Source organism: Drosophila suzukii, chromosome 3 (genome assembly GCF_043229965.1).
Source record: "Drosophila suzukii chromosome 3, CBGP_Dsuzu_IsoJpt1.0, whole genome shotgun sequence".
Lineage (NCBI taxonomy): Eukaryota > Metazoa > Arthropoda > Insecta > Diptera > Drosophilidae > Drosophila > Drosophila suzukii.
Window position 1 is genome coordinate 78,342,767 of NC_092082.1, and position 17,719 is coordinate 78,360,485.

The 17,719-nt window shown below is 39.0% G+C and overlaps 1 protein-coding gene across 3 annotated transcripts in view; it reads right to left on the reverse strand.

Moving 5' to 3' along the window:
* LOC108019994 (uncharacterized) overlaps positions 1-17,451 on the reverse strand; it is a 103,482-nt gene extending 86,031 nt beyond the window's left edge. The window contains exon 1 of one of the 3 annotated variants that reach the window (XM_065866293.2): positions 16,308-17,451. The gene's annotated coding sequence lies outside the window, so the exon portion shown is untranslated. The remainder of the gene's footprint in view (positions 1-16,307) is intronic. The other 2 variants (XM_065866291.2, XM_070996522.1) reach the window with 2 other exon arrangements.
* Between the last annotated feature and the right edge of the window lie 268 nt (positions 17,452-17,719).

The following is a 17,719-nucleotide window of genomic DNA, read 5'->3' on the forward strand; positions in this document are numbered from 1 at the left end:
AAAGCACATTGGAAAAAAATGATATCAGAAAGTCAATTTAAAATGGTTTTTAATCATAAAAGAACTTTAAAGTTCTTCACGCTTTCAATTATAAGTAAAATCATATTTTTTAATGATATAGATTTATATTTGGAAAGGTAAAAGTTTATATATAAATAAAAAAAGACGTATGACTTTTTAAAATAGTTTTTCTTTAAGTGCCTTTGAAGCAAAGGTACACAAGACGATGGATGAAGATGGAGGTGGATTTTCGGTTTAATTTTCATGTCCATTAACCAAGCAAAATGGATACGTCCGCCAACGAGCGAAAGGATAAGCGAACCGGCCAGGCATGTCCTGAATTTTGATAGACCGAAAAACTGAGGGGCAGGGTTTGGGGTTCGAAACTGGAGCCAATGCGGGTATAAATTCAAATAAAGTTTAACGAAGCCCATCCGCAGTTGGGGAAGGAGAAGTAGGAGTTCCTGGGACTGGGACTCGAATTTGGATTGGGATTGGTATTGGGGCACGGCGGTAGGCGGCCATGAAAATTATCAAAGCGTGTTATTACGGGCAACCAAGCGCATCGCGATGCCAACTCAAGTGGCTGCCTTCGAGAGGATAAACACGGGGCTGGAAAATGGATCTGGATCTGGATGGAAAATGGAGAGGACGTGAGGGTGAGCAGCAGCCACTTGTGGTGGCTTGGGAATAAATTTGGTTTTCCTCTGCTTTTCGGGACCATCACGCACGCAAATAATCAAACGGAACGCATCAAATTGGTGAAAGGGATACAAAAAACAACAAAATGGTCTTCGATTTTTAAAAATACCCTTTACTTCAATCCCATTTCCCCCAGCCACTTCCGCCCACTTTAGATTTTTCGTTGAGTCAGCCCACGGCATTTTAGCCTAAATTGTTGCTCAGGTTCTTCCGGAATGCAATTGGAAAATCGGAAAAACTCAATTGCTTTGCCAGAATGTACAGTGGAACCTTTTTAAATATATTCCGCAAGATTTATATCATTTTATAAAAATAACTACATTGATTTCTAATTAATTGATAATTTATAAAAATGCAAGTCTAATATCTAAGTCCAAAAAAATAAATTGGTTTTAAATATAGATATTTAAAATATTTACGTATGGGAAGGGTTGTACTTAATTAATTTCTTATCTTACTTTTAAATACTATATATTTTTTTACAAATCTCATCCCACTATACCTATATTTCTACCATTTTTCACGGCCCAAATGAATTTCGCCCAAAATGCACGGCCATCTAATAGGCCGAAACGGGCGGAAATCCACGTGGAGCAGGGAATTCTCCTCTGATAAGTGGGTTCGAGTGGTGACCCCGACCAACTCCATGAACTCCATGTATGCCCGAATGAGAGCCCCTTACGTGCAGGAGATGGAAAATGGAAGAAGGGGCGGATTCTGGGCGTTGGGTTTCAATTTATCGAGCAGCCATCTCCGGGTAAATCCCCGGACCGGTTTTAGGGATTTTTAAAATAAAATTTACGGATTAAGTTATTGTGCGACGTATGTATGTGGACTCGCATGAACTCCTGGGAAAAAAATCAAGGCGGAGAAGGGGCGTGACGGTAAGGTCGATTACGTTTTACAGCGCAGCATAAAAGTTGATTGAAAATGCTTATTAGATGCAAGATTAGATGCGATATGCATCGGAGACCGTTGGAGCAGGCCAATCCTATTCGGGAATCAGAGGCGAGCATAAAATCCTTCAGGAGCTGCGACGTGAGCAAATTTAGCTACGGATTTTATACCCCCTGCATTCGGGGCTGGGGCGGGGCGAACTTAATTGAAATGTCGTGGCAGAAACTGTAAAGTTCCGAAAACCAAAGACGAAGGACGGCCAAAAGGTGCGAAAGCAAATATTAAGTCCACAAAAATTTACAGCCGTCAGGTAATCTCATTAAGTCCGGATAATATTCCCACTCGGCGTGCGTCAATCCCAAATGGAACATTCTTTTCTAGACCCAAGATCCCTTCTTTAAAAAAAATAAATAGCCACAACCACAGGGCAGAATGGAAAAAACAAAATCATTTAGCCCGCGACGAAGTCTACAAAATGTTGCTTTTGATAACATGCCTCATCAAAATTTCATCTACAAGAAAAAACTTTTTAAAACAACAAATTTAAAAGAAAAAGCCACACACAGCGTCCTCTTTGGATGACTCGACCCCAAATCAAGGCCTTCAGGCCCCAAGAAAAGTCATCTAAATGGTGAGTCGACGAAATGTTTATCGGATAATAAGGGAGAGTATGAAAAAGATTGGTTACTCTATAAGTGTGTTTTGATTTAAAAAAAAATTTTTTAAGTACATTAACTTAAAAACATAACAGAAAAACTTTGGATTGGATTACAATTATTATAATTATGTTTGAAATATCTTGACTTTATTTTGCAGAGTGTCCATTTCAGTCATAAAACGAAAAGCTGACCCTCGTGCCCTGCCAATTTCATGAAGGATTCATAACAAACAACCGACGCAACTACCAAAACAGAGCAGAAAACCACGAAATTAGGCGGATCCCACAAAAAGCCGAAAAACAGGCATCAATTTAAGGCCCAAAAAGCGAAAAAGATTCTTCTTTCCAGTTAGTTCGTTAGTCGGCTGCTGTGTTTCGGCTTTCATCAGCAGTTAATAAAAAAATGGACCATTTCGGAGCAGCGGGATCCGAGCCAAAAGTTAAATGGGAAAAGTTTCCGGTCTAACTAAAAGTGCGAGTTTATTAACCGCAAGCAATTTCCACAGAAATGGCAGGAAGGAAGCGTACCGAATATTTGAATTGGGGAGTCCTAATTCCAAAATACTTTAAGTAAAAAACAAGTGAAAAAAACTTCCAAAATTTCATTAAAGCCCATACCAAAATATGTTTACAATCGTAAAGCCTTTAATTACCTGCGTTGAATGCCTAATTTCATATTTGTAGTAATAAGTAATTGACATGTATGCAGAAACACTGGAGGTGTGACTTGACATATCATTAGACCATTAAAGAGAAATAAAATGTATTTACCAATTAATTTAAAACAACACAAATTTTATGATACTATCGTATGAAGGCAATATTCAATAAATGCTGGCTGCCATACTAAATATTTTTTATTACACTTAAAGCCACTACATATTCTACACTTAAAGAAATGGTATTTGCAAATAACATATTATTGTGACTCCATACATTTTTTGCAATACAAAAATTAGCCCTATACTAAGAACTAGATATTAGGAAAATAAAATAAATATATTAATATATAGAACAATATAAATATAATAATTTTAATAAAGGTAGAAACTTTCAAACTATTCTGTAACATTTTCTTTATTGCTCCCGCCTAGTTTTAACAGAGGTATTCCTTTCAAAAATCAAATGAACCTAAAAAAGAAAAACTTTAACATGTATTCTATTAATTTAAACTTACATTAAGGTGTTTTCACAATTAAAAAATTGTATTTCCTTAAAAAAAATATTTTCTTCTGCTGTTCTCTTCTGATATATTTTCCAGTGCACTTTCCCTAGCTGTGAAAACTCACCCCCTGTGGAAAACTGCGTGCCGCACACGGTCTCTGTATGTGGCTAAAAGTAGAGCATCATTCGATGGTGGTGGGTTCTCGTTCTGTTTCTCGGTCTCATCTCGCCTCGATGGCCGTCCCTTGGCCCCTTCCCACCCCCTCTAATTTTCCATGGCTGCCATGGGTTGCCATTGCCGTCGGAACAAGAGTATCTGACGGATACACAGATACACATCCGTCGGCTGCCAAAACGCATGCACAGTGCGGTTGCTCCTTGGGCGTGGCTGAAGCTGATGGGGAGCTACATGGCTATATGGTCTATCTTCCCGACTAGTTTATGTAAGCAGGCTGCTTTCGGTTGGGGGCGACGATTGATGCAGGATTTGGATGGATCTGTTTTTTAGTTTTCGGGGAGCAGCAGCCAAAGCCGCTGAATGATGTTGAAGGGGCGGCCCGGGGCGCATTTGCCTATTTGCCTTAATGCCTGTCCCGTGTTTAATTTACGAGCAGCTCGACGTATGCTGCGTAGGTGAGGCGCAAAACTGGAAACGGAAAACTGACTGCCGGGGCACGGATTTATGGGCGCATCATAAAACAATTAACAAGACCGAAACTCGTGCCACATAAATTTCTGCAGCTCGGCTCGTGGATTGCGGCTTGTGTTACATTTCACAGCGTTTTATTATATCACAAGAATTGGAGCTGGGTATGAGAATGCGATTTGGGAGTGGGTGGAGTCTGCTGCTTTTTTAATTAACCACACAAGATTTCTACTCATTTTCATATCGTAAACGTTTATCCAACTTAATAAGTCGTAAACGCCGCTGCGACACGGCCTCTAACAAAGTTTCTGTTTGGGTAGCAGTTTTGCATGTGTGTGGGATTTGGCGATCCGCTGACTCCGCAGGTGAAAGGCCCCTGGAATGGCGCATCCATATCCTGTACCGCTTCTGCCCTGCTCCCCCTTTCCCACTCCCCCTTTCACGACTCTTTCCACCGTGCTCCGTCGCATATGCAGGCGATTACATGACAACGCGGAGGCAATAAAAGAAAACGTTAATAACCATACAGAAGTCAGCACAGTGCCGACAATGGGAGGAATCGGAGGGCAATGACAATGGGTATCACACAAAATCATAAAGATTTCTTCATTAAAATAGTTGAATAATACCAAAAAAATATTTATATTGGCATACCCCATAGCGTCCTTTAAAAAATCAACTAGAAATGGGGAATTAAAGTTTAGTAATATTATTAGCCTTAAATATGGGTATATCTAAATACGTGGTCCGTCTTAAAACATAACATTTATAAAAATCTAAAACTGCAATATTTAAAATATCAAATGATTGAAGAACAAAAAAACTTTACAAATACTTTAGTTTAATACAAGTATAACTAAACAATAATGAACTACTAATGCATTCACCAATTGCTTTCATTAATGGTTTATTGTATCAAAACCAATATATTCTACATTTAAAGCCTTTAAATACCATATTTAAGTTATTATAATTTCCAAAATCAAATTTTTTGCTTTTTCCTCATTGTTTCCCATCACCCATTGTGCGATTTTCAGTTAATTTCGTAATTCTTGACTTGCGAACAGCGAATGCTTAAAAGTGAAGCTCAAACCTCGTTTAATATTCATTGCCGGCTCCTGCTGCTGTTGCTGTTTTTGCTCCTGCTGGGGATGAGGATGTGGATGTGGATTTGGAAGTGAATGTGGCTGCAGCAGGTGCTCATGCAGCTTTTTGTTCCAGCACCTGACAATATTTTTTTAATGACGGCGATTAAGGCCCTGTGGCCCCCCGCTCGCCTCCACTCGATTTAATTAAGTCGTCGTTTCGCTCCGCTCGAGATGAGCTCCATGGCCCCGCCCCCTTTGGCAGGCGGACGAAGTCGAGATATTTGTGACATTTTTTGCTGATTCCATTGTTTACCTAATCTCTGTTGGCACAGCGACCTTCCCCAGTTGTGTGCCCCGTCAGCAATTCCGAGTCCTGAGGGGTTATAAGGGGTTATAACCCCCACTCGTTTCATTCGGCGACACACAGATACACACATACACCGAGGGGGCCCATAAAGATACACACACACACACGGACGAGATACTGTCAACATGTTTGTTAATGCCATTTTGGAATTAACAAGTTCTGCCAGATAAACTTTGAATTTCATTCCAGGGCCGAGCTGGAATTGACATGTGTCTTGTGTGCGTATTGGCCATAAACTGCGTATGTTACGTGGCCATCTCCATATCCTGTTAACCCCTGAAAGCCCGAACCACGATATATTTTGCGGATCACTTTCAGCCACTGCGATCGCTGATCACCGACTTTCGGCTCGTCTTTGACCGGCTTGTGTGTTTGAAGCCATAAATTTATTTATGAGGCCATTAAATCATCATTATTGTCCAGGCGACCTTGAGCCAGTAGGCTGGCGGGGCAGGGAGTTCTTTTTTCGAGACACATTCGCTTTCTTTTCTCTCCATTTCATTTCTTTTATTTGCCTTTTTATTGTTGTCGCCCTTTAATGGTGCGTTTTCCTTTTAAGCCTTCTGCTCTGTTTGTGTTTGCCAGGCACTCTATATTTTCCTTTCTTTGCCCTTGTCTTAATTGGGTCAGCGTTTCTGTGATTTGACTCAGCAAACGGCCAACTAATTGCTTAGAAGGCTAGCAAGTGGGCGAAAAAGTGTAGGGGTTTGGTAAAAAAAAATATAGCCATAAAAACCATTATTTAATAGTGCCTCAATGGTTTATAAATTCTGAGGTACTATACCAAAAATAGTAGTAGTAGTAGTAATAGGATTGAAATATAATTTCAAAATGTCTTGAAACGGTATACAAATTTGGAGATACTATACCAAATATTTTAAAATCTCTGTAAAATATATATAAGAAAATGAAAGTCTAGAATCTTTCAAAACCCACATTTAAAGCTATCTATTCTAAGATCTTTACAATTCAATATATTTGATTAAACCATGTAACTAAGTGAAATACATAATAATGAAAAAGCCAGTTTATGTAATTTCTGTGTTATTTCTTCCGCGACATGCACTATTCCTAATTAATAACGCAAAAAGATACAATGAAAGTAAACCCTAATTGGAGCAATTTACTCGTGGAGGCATAAATGGAAAGTGAAGTATGGCGCAGGGGCTCGTTGGCTTTTACTGCTCCCCGATATGAGTTTTCCCTGCTCTCTATTTTGTGGATTGTCTTTTTTTTTTGTTTTTCGTACGTTTGTGCGAAATTTCAGGCTGATAAAGCAATGGAAATGACGCGCACGAGTAGTTTTGCTTTTGACTTTCCTTTCTCCGCTCGGCAGACACCATTTTCTTGGCTGTTTGTGTAAGTTTTCCATTTGGATAATGGAAAAAGGCCATTTCATGCCATTTGCCTTACTTTGGCCGGCGGTTGGGGGCAATTCGAGGCGAACTATTCCGAGAGGCTTGCTTCTAAGTGGGCGCGGCGCCATATCCAGCTCCACTTGAGCCATGCCCCAAATACAGAGAGAAAAGGGAGTTATTTTGATATTTAAAGCAATTAAATTAAAACATTTCAATTTATAATTTAATTTCTAAAGGAACTTATTAGGATTTTAGAACGAACATTTTTCATTCATTTATAATATCAACTTTCTTTTTAAGAATACAAGCACCTTTGACTCTTCTCTTCTTCTAAAAAATATTTTTTATAAATTTATTGTTGCAGAATTCCTGTAACTAAGTATTTTGTTAAGCAAGGAGAGTATAACAAGCTAGGCTAAACTCAGTAAATTATTTATATACCGAATTTTATAACAGTTTGATAAAAGAATGAATAACTTTTGAGATATATTTTTTTTCTCTGCATCGCAAGAACCACTTTGAGGATGGTTTCCTGCCCTTTCCTTCGGATGATATGTTTTCTTCTGCGCTTTTTACATTTGCAAAATGAATTGTAATGAAGTGGAATGGGGCGTGGCGATGGCAATGGCCGCCCGCCGAGCAAGTACTCCAACAATAAAATCATATTCGTCGGGCGCCAGCCATAGCTGGCATATAATTTTGCACAAAAAGTCGTTGCCAGTGTCTCATGCGCTCCACTTGCCCGGGGGTTCAAGATCAGCCGGGCAGAGGGGGTCGTGTTGTTTGGCACTGCTTTTATTGGTGTTATTAGGTTGAAAGCACTCTAATAATGGTCGCCTTCTGATGTGGGACCCTTAATGGGTTTCAGGTCAGCAGTCGCATAATGCGAATCACAGATTTCCAGCGGAGGAAGAGTCCAGGCCCAAGGACCGTCATCGGGAGCAGCCGATAAAACTTGATTACCAGCGACTAAAAAACGGGGGAAAAGAGCCAGTGGATCGGATTGCAAATGGAGCAACATGCCGCCATTTGTCGATTCCAATAATTTGTAAAAAAAAAATAATATCATTCTGCTGCCATTCAACCCGCGATGATAAAAAGCGTAAATCAACGCGAATTTATGGCTCAAACAAGTTTTTCATTGGATCTGAACAAGAAAACAAGTCCAGAGCACTGTGGATGAAATAACAAATTTGTCCCAACAAATAACGCCCCTGGTGGTCCCCCATTTGCATGGTCCAATATGCTCTTTACCAGATGGGTTTTACTGGGGATGGTTAGTAAAAAGTGTATTTCAATTTCCCTCAGGCTAATTTATTTATGTAAATTACAGCTTCATGTATAATTTAAATGTACTGAAAAATGTATTAAAAATATTGTCTTACTCCTGAAAAATTTTTATTAAAGGAAGCCTTAAAAGCTATGTAATCAAAAAAAATCTATTTTAAATTAAACAACTTTATGATTTTACTAGCTAAAGAAATCAACGTCTTTCTCTGTCTTGTTCCACAGTGCCAAAAAAAATTTTGTTTTGGCTTATATGAATTCTTAATTTTATAGATATCACAGTGTCTTTATTAACAAAAACGTGCGTGAAGTTCAGATAGAAAGCGTAAAAGCGTGACACCTGGATTTGGCATTTTAAAAGGAAAAAATCATTTATATGCAAATCTAACAATGCCACCCGCAAATCAATAAACCCAAAAAGAGACTAAGCAGAAGATGCTGGAGTACAAGTACTTTCCAATCCCTCCGAATATGATTAACCGGAGAATTTACGACTTCCTCTTGATTATTTTGACAAGCGAATTATGCCCACTGACGAGGGTCCTTACAGCAGAATCTCAGAAGAGAGTGCACTTGAGTAATCAGCAATCGAAAGAAGCCATTTGTCAAACCAGTTTTGATATCGGAAAATGGGCATCATGGCTGCGGCTGTGGTTTTCCATTTTTGAATTCCCATTCCTGCGGCGGAATCCATAAAGATTCTACTTGCACAAGTGCTGCACTTGAATCGAGCGTTTTCATTTGTAATCAGTTGAGGTTTTCATTTTTGGTTTGTTTTAAAATTCCAGACCCGTTGCCGTTCAAATTTATCGGCTACTTGACTTATCCATCGACTCCTCCCCGCCTGACGTCTCACTCAAAAATTATTTCCTAGCCTTTGGCATATAAATTATAGTTTTTCCACCCGACAACGACGGCTGACAATTTGTTTAATTAATATCTCATTTAGAATTTATGCGCCTGTCAAAAATTTTCTTTCTCTCTGATAGTTTGCCACACGTGTTTGCTTTTCCTTTGACCAGTTTTCCCTATTCAACTTTTTATGTGTGCCATAAATCAATTGGAAAAACAAGCGATAGTTGGACATTGGTACCATAAATTATTTGGCTTGCAGTAACAAGATATATGGATGATAAATTTAAGGACCTAACTGGGAATATATTTTTCCAATTGCGGTTCATCTCGAAATTGGAGGGATTTTTATCCAATATTTCGAATCTGCTTTGGAATGTTTTCTACCGCATTTTTCTGCTCAGAAAACAAATATCCAGCGTCGACGTCAACCAGCACAAACACATTCAAATCAGACAAGACTCACCCATACAGATGCAACCTTGAGCTGCAACTGTGTGAGTTCGATTCTCTTTGGTAAGAGAAAAATGTACTTCCATTCCAATTACGTCGTCTCGCGTTGAAGCGCCCTCTGGCCTTGGGATTGCGGAACTAGGAAGTCAAACACCAACACGAGATGTCGCTAGCCGAGAGCGGAGATGTGCGTAAAAAGCGCGTAGAAAATTATTGACAGTTTGTCACAAGCCGAAAAGAATCTCGCAGAGGAGCAGGAACGGATAATTCCGAGATTCAAAGTTCAACAACAAATTCATAGAGGTATCCCACTTGATAATCGCGATCCGAATACAAAAGTTATGAAATTTAGAAGTGCAGTTTTGAGATACCGTTCTGAAAGCCATTGAATTTTAGGAAAAATCGAACATAAAAATGGTCTAAAAATGTGACCCTCGTATAATGAAAATATTTAAATGTAGATGGTTAGAGAATTCAACAACAAATTCATAGAGGTATCCCACTTGATAATCGCAATACAAATACAAGAGTTATGAAATTTAGAAGTGCAGTTTTGGGTTCCCATTCTGAAAACCATTTTTTTTTGGGAAAAATCGAACATGAAAATGGGTTAAACGTGTGACCCTCGTATAATATAAATGTTTAAATGCAGATGAATATAGAATTCAACCACAAATTCAAAGAGGTATCTCACTTGACAATCGCGATCCAAATACCAAAGTTATGAAATTTAGAAGAGCAGTTTTGGGTTCCCATTCTGAAAACCATTGGACTTTAGGAAAAATCGAACATGAAAATGGGTTAAATGTGTGACCCTCGTATAATATAAATGTTTAAATGCAGATGAATATAGAATTCAACCACAAATTCTAAGAGGTATCCCACTTGACAATCGCGATCCAAATACCAAAGTTATGAAATTTAGAAGTGCAATTTTGGGTTCCCATTCTGAAAACCATTGGACTTTAGGAAAAATCGAACATGAAAATGGGCTCAAAATGTGACCCTCGTATAATGAAAATATTTAAATGCAGATGAATATAGAATTCAACTACAAATTCAAAGAAGTATCCCACTTGACAATCGCGATCCAAATACCAAAGTTATGAAATTTAGAAGTGCAATTTTGGGTTCCCATTCTGAAAACCGTTGGATTTTAGGAAAAATCGAACATGAAAATGGGCTCTAAATGTGACCCTCGTATAATGAAAATATTTAAATGCAGATGATTAGAGAATTCAACTGCAAATTCAAAGAGGTATCCCACTTGACAATCGCGAACCAAATACCAAAGTTATGAAATTTAGAAGTGCAGTTTTGGGTTCCCATTCTGAAACCATTGGATTTTAGGAAAAATCGAACATGAAAATGGGCTCAAAATGTGACCCTCGTATAACGAAAATATTTAAATGTAAATGATTAGAGAATTCAACCACAAATTCAAAGAGGTATCCCACTTGACAATCGCGATCCAAATACCAAAGTTATGAAATTTAGAAGTGCAGTTTTGGGTTCCCATTCTGAAAACCATTGGACTTTAGGAAAAATCGAACATGAAAATGGGCTCAAAATGTGACCCTCGTATAATGAAAATATTTAAAAGCAGATGATTAGAGAATTCAACCACAAATTCAAAGAGGTATCCCACTTGACAATCGCGATCCAAATACCGATGTTATGAAATTTAAAAGTGCAGTTTTGGGTTCCCATTCTGAAAACCGATGGATTTTAGGAAAAATCGAACATGAAAATGGGCTCAAAATGTGACCCTCGTATAATGAAAATATTTAAATGCAGATGATTAGAGAATTCAACAACAGATTCATAGAGGTATCCCACTTGATAATCGCAATACAAATACAAAAGTTATGAAATTTAGAAGTGCAGTTTTGGGTTCCCATTCTGAAAACCATTGGATTTTAGGAAAAATCGAACATGAAAATGGGTTAAATGTGTGACCCTCGTATAATATAAATGTTTAAATGCAGATGAATATAGAATTCAACCACAAATTCTAAGAGGTATCCCACTTGACAATCGCGATCCAAATACCAAAGTTATGAAATTTAGAAGTGCAATTTTGGGTTCCCATTCTGAAAACCGTTGGATTTTAGGAAAAATCGAACATGAAAATGGGCTCAAAATGTGACCCTCGTATAATGAAAATATTTAAATGCAGATCATTAGAGAATTCAACCACAAATTGAAAGAGGTATCCCACTTGACAATCGCGAACCAAACACCAAAGTTATGAAATTTAGAAGTGCAGTTTTGGGTTCCCATTCTGAAAACCGTTGCATTTTTGGAAAAATCGAACATGAAAATGGGCTCAAAATGTGACCCTCGTATAATGAAAATATTTAAATGCAGATGAATATAGAATTCAACCACAAATTCAAAGAGGTATCCCACTTGACAATCGTGATCCAAATACCAAAGTTATTAAATTTAGAAGTGCAATTTTGGGTTCCCATTCTGAAAACCGTTGGATTTTAGGAAAAATCGAACATGAAAATGGGCTCTAAATGTGACCCTCGTATAATGAAAATATTTAAATGCAGATGATTAGAGAATTCAACTGCAAATTCAAAGAGGTATCCCACTTGACAATCGCGAACCAAATACCAAAGTTATGAAATTTAGAAGTGCAGTTTTGGGTTCCCATTCTGAAACCATTGGATTTTAGGAAAAATCGAACATGAAAATGGGCTCAAAATGTGACCCTCGTATAACGAAAATATTTAAATGTAAATGATTAGAGAATTCAACCACAAATTCAAAGAGGTATCCCACTTGACAATCGCGATCCAAATACCAAAGTTATGAAATTTAGAAGTGCAGTTTTGGGTTCCCATTCTGAAAACCGTTGGATTTTTGGAAAAATCGAACATGAAAATGGGCTCAAAATGTGACCCTCGTATAATGAAAATATTTAAATGCAGATGAATATAGAATTCAACCACAAATTCAAAGAGGTATCCCACTTGACAATCACGATCCAAATACCAAAGTTATGAAATTTAGAAGTGCAATTTTGGGTTCCCATTCTGAAAACCGTTGGATTTTAGGAAAAATCGAACATGAAAATGGGCTCTAAATGTGACCCTCGTATAATGAAAATATTTAAATGCAGATGATTAGAGAATTCAACTGCAAATTCAAAGAGGTATCCCACTTGACAATCGCGAACCAAATACCAAAGTTATGAAATTTAGAAGTGCAGTTTTGGGTTCCCATTCTGAAAACCGTTGGATTTTAGGAAAAATCGAACATGCAAATGGGCTCAAAATGTGACCCTCGTATAATGAAAATATTTAAATGCAGATGATTAGAGAATTCAACCACAAATTCAATGAGGTATCCCACTTGACAATCGCGATCCAAATACCAAAGTTATGAAATTTAGAAGTGCAGTTTTGGGTTCCCATTCTGAAAACCGTTGAATTTTTGGAAAAATCGAACATGAAAATGGGCTCAAAATGTGACCCTCGTATAATGAAAATATTTAAATGCAAATGATTAGAGAATTCAACCACAAATTTAAAGAGGTATCCCACTTGACAATTGCGATCCAAATACCAAAGTTATGAAATTTAGAAGTGCAGTTTTGGGTTCCCATTCTGAAAACCATTGGATCTTAGGAAAAATCGAACATGCAAATGGGCTCAAAATGTTACCCTCGTATAATGAAATTATTTATATGCAGATGATTAGAGAATTCAACCACAAATTCAAAGAGGTATTTCACTTGTCAATCGCGATCCAAATACCAAAGTTATGAAATTTAGAAGTGCATTTTTGGGTTCCCGTTCTAAAAGCCCTCGGATTTTAGGAAAAATCGAACATGCAAATGGGCTCAAAATGTGACCCTCGTATAATGAAAATATTTAAATGCAGATGATTAGAGAATTCAACCACAAATTCAATGAGGTATCCCACTTGACAATCGCGATCCAAATACCAAAGTTATGAAATTTAGAAGTGCAGTTTTGGGTTCCCATTCAGAAGGCCATCGGATTTTAGGAAAAATCGAACATGAAAATGTGGTAAAAATGTGACCCTCGTATAATGAAAATATTTAAATGCAGATGATTAGAGAATTCAACCACAAATTCAAAGAGGTATCCCACTTGACAATCGCGAACCAAATACCAAAGTTATGAAATTTAGAAGTGCAGTTTTGGGTTCCCATTCTGAAACCATTGGATTTTAGGAAAAATGGAACATGAAAATGGGCTCAAAATGTGACCCTCGTATAATGAAAATATTTAAATGTAGATGATTAGAGAATTTAACCACAAATTCAAAGAGGTATCCCACTTGACAATCGCGATCCAAATACCAAAGTTATGAAATTTAGAAGTGTAGTTTTGGGTTCCCATTCTGAAAACCATTGGAAATACGGAAAAAACAAAACATAAAATCGGCTAAAAATTGGACCCTCGACTAAAATAAAAATTGTAATGTAGAGTATTAGAGAATTCAACCACAAACTCATCAAATCTGAAACCTCCTTATTTAAATTTCCTGTGGCGTAGATATTTTTTCAAATATACAGGATCACAAAAGATGGTTTTATATATTTATAGAAAATCAGCATCCACAATAACAAAGTTAAAATGTAAAACATTTGGAAGTCAAAGGACAGGCGGGCACAGAATATTCTCGGAACTGAGAAAAACTGGCACGGACACCCGATATCTAGGGGTTGAGTTTCCTGCGCTGTCTGTCTCCTTTCCACCACAACGCCAGGCAACAAGGGTCGCTTGCGAAACTCACCACAGCCCGCTGAGTCTGTGGTGAGCTAACGGCTCTTGGCTCCGCCCATTTTATAATGGCCTCTTCTGATTCTGATGGCAGCGCGGCGCATGCGCAGTGCCAGCGAAAATGGAGGCCAAAGCGGACGGAGAAAAGTGGTGGTAGGGCGGTTTTGAATCGACTCAGGACAGGATTTTCAGGCTTTTCCGTCGCTGATTTTCCTTCGGATAAATTTATGCAAATGAGCTGAAGCGCTCAATATGGAAACGAGCCGAGTTCTAGGCGGGCAATTAAAAGCGGGATGGCTTTATGATATCTCATGGGTGCCGCGGCTCCAACCCCGGGACTCCAACTCAGGAACTCCACCTCCTCGGGGACAAAAGGAGCGACCGACTGGCGTTTTATTGTCTCGCTGCAGCGCATTGCAACATGTGGCATTAATTATGCGGCGATAATGTCTTGCTTTGTTGCCGAGAGTTTTGGTCTCTCTTTTTATGAAAGTGTCGGAATAAATTACATTATTTTTCGGGACGCCTGTTCCGCGGAACTGATAAGATGGTCCCCGGGAACAAAACCCATAACAGAACCCGAACCCCTGATACGAAACGAACCCGAGCCCAAACCCACATCCCTGGATGCTCTTGGGCCCTTGGAATTTTAATGAGCGTAGGCGGTGGTGACACGATTGCCCTCATGTGTACTGTACACATGTCTTTCCATTTATGTTCTTCTGAAACATATTCCCATTAATTTCCGACGCCATTTTCCGAGGGGCTCTCAGCACGCGCTTTTCGTGGGTGGATGACTTTTCCCCCGCTCGAGAAAATGGGGGGCAATTAAAATGTGACAGAACACCAATCTGCACGTCATCAATTATGGGCTTTATGTATTCATTGGCTTCATCGATTCGAAAAGCAGGAAGTGCCATATGTTGCAGTTACATCATCGACCACCTCCAGCTGAGCTGCTCTAGTTTCTCCCAACCCGTTTCTTCGATATTTGCTTCAACTGGGAATTATCCACGGTCTCGAACTGTCCATTGTTCAAACCAAAATATTTTGAGGCCCGAGCTGCTGTAAACTGTTTATGATGTGGTCATAAATGACCCGCCTTCACGCTTTCGCCGGGACAAGCGATTTCTACGGATTCGAAAAGGGTCTGCGAGTGACCTGAACCGGATTGTCATCAGCATAATCCTGCCAAGTCCTGCGGATCTCGGTCGCATTTTGCGTCACTCTGCCCGCCCTCGCCGCGGGCTTCTTTTCGCACTTTCATAAATCACTTCGAGGAGGAGTAGAGAACCCTTTTTAGCAATTTCTACCTGTCTGCCATTCAAATGTCGATCTCCTTCCGGAAACTGTCGGTAATATATTCAATCCATCTACCGAATATTCTTGCGAAACCAACCTGAGTTATTTAAAGAATAATAAATACCTCCCTTACTAATAAAAGTATTTCGCTTTTTTTTAATTTAAAAGAAAAATCAACAATAAGTTTGAATTACGGATTGAAAAATATTGCTGAAAACGTTGATTTAAAATGTTCATAAACAATGAAGATATTAAGTTTAAAACATCTGCTTAACAACACCCCTAAAAGATAAAACTACATAGTCTAAATATAAATATGGAATACATACAATAATATTTACCTAAATAATGTAAGCCAAACAAGTATATTGTTCTGACATATTGTACAGTAATTTCCTAAGATCAAATATTATGTTTGTCTTTATGAGGTTGTACACTAATAAACGAAACGAAAACAATCGAAAGATTTAGGTTCTTTGAAGTTTGAAATCGATATTTTCCTTAAGTCAAGAAGTAGGTAAATGGGTTGTTTATTGTTCTGATGATTTTCTTATTGTGCCAAATTGGACTGCTTAGAACAAAGCTACAAATATGAGATGATAAGCATTTTAAGAGACAAACACACCTTTGAAAAATATAAAAAATCAACTAAGCTTCAAAAGACATGTTAAATATATATATATATTTTTTTTTAATTAGTTCAGTTAGTTAATTCTTTGATTGTCAAAAAATGGAGACTTGCAATCAAATGCATCAGTGGTACTCACCTCAAGTGAGGAGCCTTCAATTAGCCAACTTGGAGGCGTTTTCAAGATGCGTGACTTGCGAGTGTTTGTCCGGTGGGCCGAGGACTATGTTCCAATATACATATTTTAGCAGCACCATAATTCAGGGCCGCTATTTACGTCTCGTATGTCAGAAACGGAGGCCACAAATCACTTTAATTGAAGTCACGCCCCGCGCACTCGAGGGAGCCCGGTCCAAAAGCTGCACCACTGTCCCTTCGAATGGCAAACCGCAAGGCGGAAATGCTGGTAAATTCATTTTTTCCATTTTTTCTTTCCTTATTCCATTTTTTTCCTCAACTCGCACACGCGAAATTGTAATCCACATTCACAATTGGCGAAACGAACGCGCGCGGATTCGGATGCGAATGCGGACACGGAGTGGGGTCAAAGTGCTTGTTCTTTGTCATTATTATAATTAATTCTTGTATTTTTGGCAACAAACGAACCCGAACCGGCTCCTTTTGATTTACAGCCACTTCGTTCATTTTCTTTTTGTACTTTGGGTATACTTTTTGGGATACTTTTGGGTTCTCTTTTGCAGCGTTTCTGGCTTTTGTTGTCGGTTTCAATTAAACACAATTGGTGCAACGCCAACAAAAGGCCGTGGCTTTGGGACCCACAGTCGGACCTCGAATGCGACAACAGGAACTCCAGGAGCTCCGCAGGACAATGGATACAAAACGGGGAGCAGGACGAGATGTAGTAGCTCCGGGCGACGCGACGGCGACCTGATGGCAAAGTGTCCAAAAAATAATATTTGCCGTTCACTTTGACACAAGGTTCGGTTCGGTTCGGTTGCAGCGCAGTCGACGGGCCAGGCGCAGATACAGATACGCAGATATATAGATACATAGATACAGATATACCCGAGGTGGTTGTCGAGGAGATGCGATGCCGGCGAGGTTGTGAGGATGTGAGAATGTGAGGATGCGAGGTGAGCATGGCACAAAAACAGAGAATCGAGAACTGAGAATCCGAGAACCGAGAACGGAGAATGTAGAGAGACCCCAGAAGGGCAAAGTGGGTAGGAAAGAACGCCAACCAGAAGTTCGTAAACCCGGGCAGCGCTGCCACGATGGCAACACTTGCGAGAACGCCAAGGAAATGAGAATGAGAATGCCAGGCGAAGACCCAATGCCAAAAGATGAAAAGCCAAGAGAAGCGGCGGCAAAAGGCAACGCGGCGGGTCATAAAACGCGCGTGTATCTTGCCTCTCTTTCGGCCACAGTAGCCCCATCTCACTCGCACTGCGGCCATGCAGCCTGGTCGAAACAACCACCCGACAATCCAACTGGGGACCCGACATCTATACATACATACTACACCGACTCATGTCCAATCATTTTATATACGCCATTTGCTGTCTGGCGCAGATACATTTGTATCTTTAT